This window comes from Tupaia chinensis, unplaced genomic scaffold (genome assembly GCF_000334495.1).
Source record: "Tupaia chinensis unplaced genomic scaffold, TupChi_1.0 Scaffold143814_1, whole genome shotgun sequence".
In the NCBI taxonomy this organism is placed as follows: Eukaryota; Metazoa; Chordata; class Mammalia; order Scandentia; family Tupaiidae; genus Tupaia; species Tupaia belangeri.
In genome coordinates this window covers 1271842-1277056 of record NW_006203664.1, presented here as the reverse complement: position 1 = coordinate 1277056, position 5215 = coordinate 1271842, and the positions used below count along the sequence as shown (strand labels likewise).

The 5215-nt window shown below is 44.9% G+C and overlaps 1 long non-coding RNA gene across 1 annotated transcript in view; it reads left to right on the top strand.

The window, feature by feature from the left end:
• Positions 1–4643, top strand: part of LOC102478570 (uncharacterized) — a 19685-nt gene extending 15042 nt beyond the window's left edge. The window contains exon 5 of the long non-coding RNA XR_003547301.1: positions 4392–4643. This is a non-coding gene — a long non-coding RNA (uncharacterized LOC102478570). The remainder of the gene's footprint in view (positions 1–4391) is intronic.
• Positions 4644–5215: the final 572 nt, after the last annotated feature.

The window sequence follows — 5215 nt, the reverse complement described above, 5'->3', positions numbered from 1 at the left end:
TTTCCCTACCATCACCTGAGGCTGGTCAGCCCCTTCTCTCACCTGGACTTCCTGCTCCTGGCTCACTCTATGACAACTATCATTCCCACCAACCTTCCTTTCCTTCTTTAAAAAAATAAAAAATTGCTAGAGAGCATGTATGCTCTCAGGAAAGAGCCAGAGAGAGGGAGAAGGAAAGTAAGAAAGCAACTCCATGGGGGACAGTCATGCCAAAGTTCCTTCTCCATTTCTCCTTTCAGAATTTTGGGCATGCACACATGCATATATGCCTGGTGTATTTTTCAAGCTGCTTAGTCTGGGACTGAACCACACAGCTGGACGTGTGGGATCTAGCCACTCAACTACCAGGCCATTGGCTCACCCTTTTTAAATAATATTTTGCTTTTCAATTTTTTCTTCTAAAAGTCAGAGAGAGAAAAAGAGAGAGAGAAAAAAAAAAAACCAACAGAATCCCAGTGATGCCAAGATCCACCCCCAGCCAGCCCCAGATCATGGGTGTAGCATATTCCAGACTTGAACATGGAACCCACTCCCTATGGGTTAGCTCTGCAGAGCATATTTTGCCTTTGTATCACTGTCTTCTTGCCCACTAGACTGATGTTTCTAAACTACCCAAACCTCCAAAAGATCTCCCACTGCCCTTGGAACTTGTTCCTAGCACAATGTGTTTCACGATCTGTGCCTGCTAGGCTTTTCAATCTCTTTCCACCACCCACCTCATCTCTGCCTCCTGCTCCTACCAAACCCAGAACATTCTCACCTCCAAGCTTCTCCACTCTGCCCAGCACTTCTCTTGACTTCCTGCTGGCTGACTCCAACACATCCATCTTGTCCCAGCTCCAGAAGCATTGCTGACATCCTGAGGCTCTCACTCTGTGGTTTCTCATCCTCTTCCCGCCTCCTCTGCTTCTGGGATGCTTGTCACCTCATATTGTAAGTATCCACTCTTGGTGTCCTCAAGAGCCCCTGGCTCATCCTCAGGGCCAGGGACTGGGTCTTTCCTCTTATGCTCCTAGCATCTGGCAGAGTTGTTTTTTGTTTTGTTTTGTTTGTTTGTTTGTTTTTGCTATAGAGTACGTGCACTCACAAGAAAGACAGAGAGAGACAGAAAGTGAGAAATAACACCCCCCGGGGAGGATGGCCATGTTGTAATCTCTTCTCCACCATTTCCCTCTCAGAATCTTGGGCACGCACACACACACACACACACGCCCAGCATGACTTTAAGTCACCGAGTGCAGGACTCAAACCATGGTCAACTACATGGGAGTCCAGCAACATAGCCATTATGCCATCTCTTGGTCCCTGGCAGAGCATTTTGACACAAGTACTCTGAGTAATTAGTATCCCCACCTCTGCACCGTTCCCTGTCATGGAGAGATGATGGCAGCATTGACATGGCAGCTTCTGGCCTGGTGGCTGTTGCTTTCTAGGACAGTCTCCTCCCAGCCCCTCACCTCCCACCCCACCTCTCTGGCTCTCCATCTTCTCCCCTTTGACTTTAATGCTTGTGAGACCATCCAGGATAATTAAGAGAGAGAAGTTTTATGCTGTTTATGGGGCTTTGATCAAAGATTTTAATTAACCTACCTAGCTTTAAGCCTTTAAAAGTTCATTCCCTAGGGCTGACCATTTGATAATGGAATTAATGCTTCTAGGCAGAGTGAGGGATGGGGGAGTCTCCAGCAAGGGGGGCTAGCGATTGTCTTATTAACCCTCCCCAAGATGCAGTGATTCTAGCTCCACATAAAGGATTTGCCTTGACCTAAGCTGTTCACTGATGGAAGGGCACACTTGGAGTGGTGGTGAGAAACCTGTTGCTGGAGGTGTGCTAACAGATGCCAGGCAAGCTCCTAGGAGGGAGGTTAAAGCTGTGACTCAGGTGCTGCATCACTGATCAAAGAGGTCACCTTCAGGGACACACCCACCCTGGGATTCTTTCTCTCTCCCCATGCCACATTGGGGAAGTACAGAAGAGCCAGTTTGACTCACGGAGGCACAGATCTGGGGCTTTGAGTAGAGGCCAAATATGCATTTTGGATAAAAAAAAAAAAAAAGAGGCAGATTAAAGGGAGCAAACACTGGGATCCTACACCTCTGCAAAAATCTTCCTTGAAAACAGCCTCCACGGAAGCTGCAGCTGAGCGAGTATTCATCTGAGTAGATACCAGCTCCATCTCTGAGCAGTGGGACCAGTGGGCACACACGCAGCCTGTTCTTGGAAGCCCCCAACTGATTGTCACCGTGGGGCAGTTGTCTCATAGGCAACTTTTTCCTTTCCCTTGGACTCTCAAAATGCTCAAAATGTATTTTCATTCCACCAGCTCTTTGTCTTTCTGCAATTATAAATACCTGTTTTAATGTTAAACCCCTGTTCTCCAACCTGGTAATAAACACTATATTTCACAAGCGATGTCAAATCAAATGAATGAGGAAGAGCTCTTATCTCTACACCACTGGGCTTTGAAAAGATAAATATTAATAGAAATGTTAAAGTGTTAACTAACAAATATTCCCCACATACAGCTCTGCTTGGAGTCCCCACTAGGTGCCACCTGGGGAAGAGGAGGCGAAAGTGTGTCTCATCATGAGCTCTCCTGAATTGCTCGAATTTTTAAAGTGCGTGTCTATATATGACTTTAACTTCAAAATGCATGTTTAATGGAAGAAGCACATGGCATTTTCCTTTCCCACTGAAATCACCTACCAGACGGCAAAACTAACTAGATTCTAACTGACCAAGATGAACCTTGAGAGGATAAACTTCAGTTACCCATTTAGGTGGCCTACATTTTTGACAGAAACCAATGTATATCCCAATTATATCCAAATGTCGTCAACAATTCAGAGAAAAAAAGAGCAACATTTCTGTAGGAACTCATTTCTTGGAGAGGTTTGCGATGGGTGTAAAATGCCAGGTCAGACCAGGAGTCCCTTCCAGGCCTAAACGTTAGCAAAACAACGAAGGCTGGGGGCTGAGGAGTCCCTGCTCTAGTTTGCATTGCTTCTGTGGTGCTGCCCTTGGAAAGGACAACAGGGTTCTTGAACAGGCAAGGCTAGCAGCCCTCAGAGATACATGAGAAACAGTACAAGAGAAGTAAGCCTTTCTGTCCACATCCAGAAATAGGGAGCGAGGCCTGAAGTTCTCCCACACCTTTGAGAAATTCAGATGAGGGAAAATCTGGTCTCATCTCTGAAATGGGCACAGCGATAGCCCCTTTGTCAAAGGTTGCAGGGATTAAATGAGCTACTGTGCATATGGCTCATGCATTACTATTGAATAGTTACCTGGCATTTAGTAAGCACTCCATAAACACGAGCTGCTGCTCTTTGTTATTGCTGTTACTGTCAGGGAAAATCTGCTGTTTGTGTTGGGGAAAGCCAACCCAGGGTGCACGTAGACAGATCCTAAGGCACCACCATTTCTCAGTGCCTAAGGAGGAAGTAGCTGACCTTTGAGGCACAGCTGAAGTTCCATGGCAGGGAGCAGGGCTCCATCTGCCACCCTGAGGTCCAAGTAGGGAAGAGAGCGGAAACGTGTTTGTGTACTGTGGCTGAGAGGATGGTGAATTTCCCAACCTCCTGGAAGGAAAGCCTTGCAAAATCCAAAGCAGAGAGCCTTAAAGGTTAATGTGCAGTAGGCCAGCCTGTGGTCCTGGTGAGTAGGGCCACTGGATCCCATGTGGCTGATTGCGTGGTTTGAGTCCCAGATCTTGTGGTTTGAAAACCAGATTGGGCATGTGTGTGTACATACCCAAAATTCTCAAAAGAGGAAAAGATGGAGGAGAGGGGATTGTGATTTGACTTCTACTCTTAGGTGGTGCTTTTTCACCCTGCCCCCTCACAAGTGTATGAGCTCTCTAGCAAGAAAGAAAAAAAAAAGAAATAAAGAGAGAAAGAGAAAAAGAAAGAAAGAAAGAGAGAGAGAAAGAGAGAGAGAAAAAGAGAAAGAAAGGAAGAAAAAGAAAGAAAGGATGGAAGAAAAGAAGGAAGAAAAAGAAAGAAAAGTTTAGGCCAGCCAATGGTGTGGTTGGGGTAGCTGGAGCTACATGGGCAACTGTGTAGTCTGAGTCCTAGAGCTGGTGGCTTGAGAAACATGTCCAGTCTGTGTGCGTATGTGCACAAGATTGTGAGAGGAGAAGGGAATGATTCATGGTTATTCCCCCTGGAGAGCAATTTCTCACTAGCCCTCTGTCTTTCTCTTTCTCTGTCTTTGGTTCTCTGGTGTACACATTCACCCTATTTTAAAACTATGAAGAGTTCAGCATGCATTAGAATCACCTGGAGAGTTTATAGGTTATGTGGTGAGACTGCAGGATCTGTATATTGTTTTATTTTTTCACAAATAGGACTTTTTATTTGTCACTATTAAAAGTCTGAACTTTAAACAGATTCTTGAACTGGTCGTTCACATCCATCAGCTCATCTGATGTCAGCACCTTAGCACCTGTCTCACCCCAGTCGCTTTGCCAGAACTGCACCTTCACCATGAAGCACCATGGATTTTCTTGATTCAGAATTGGACTTCAGTATTTTTACTTTCTGACAAAAAAAAAGAAGACATCATGAAGAGGATAGATTGTCAAGCCTTTTCTATGTCTTTTCCAGTGCTGTTTAGAATCAGTTTATAAATGACTTCTCTCAAGTCATTTGTCTGCCTCTCCTGGGTCATGATTTCTAATCATCTTCTTCTAGATTTGGTGGACATGCTGATATGAAACATAGGAGGTCTTCTATATCTCATAGTTTGTGTACGTGTGTGTGTGTGTGTGTGTGTGTGTGTGTGCGCGCGTGTGCGTGCGTGTGTGAAACCAATACAAAAGATATGACAGAAATAGCCATTGGTAGTCTTAACATCGACATGAGCTTCAATCAATCTGCCATTTTGGGGGCCATGAAACATTTTGTCACAGGTAGGATTCATACCATGGAAATTAGGCAGGCAATTTTTGCCCTGACCATCCCCATAACTAGCTTGAATTTTCTAAATACAGCTTCCTCATTCTGTGTGTCTGCTTTAAGTCTAGTGATGGGAAAACTACAACTTCACTGAGGAATTCACTTTTCTGATCCTGACCTCTGGCGTGACAAGGCCTCTCCTGTTAGTAATGATGCTCATGTATTCCAAATTAGTCATTACTTTTTAAATCTTGGGACTTAAATGAAGTAATTCAGGTAAAGAATTTTCATAGTTGGGCCAAGAAAGTGGTTAAGG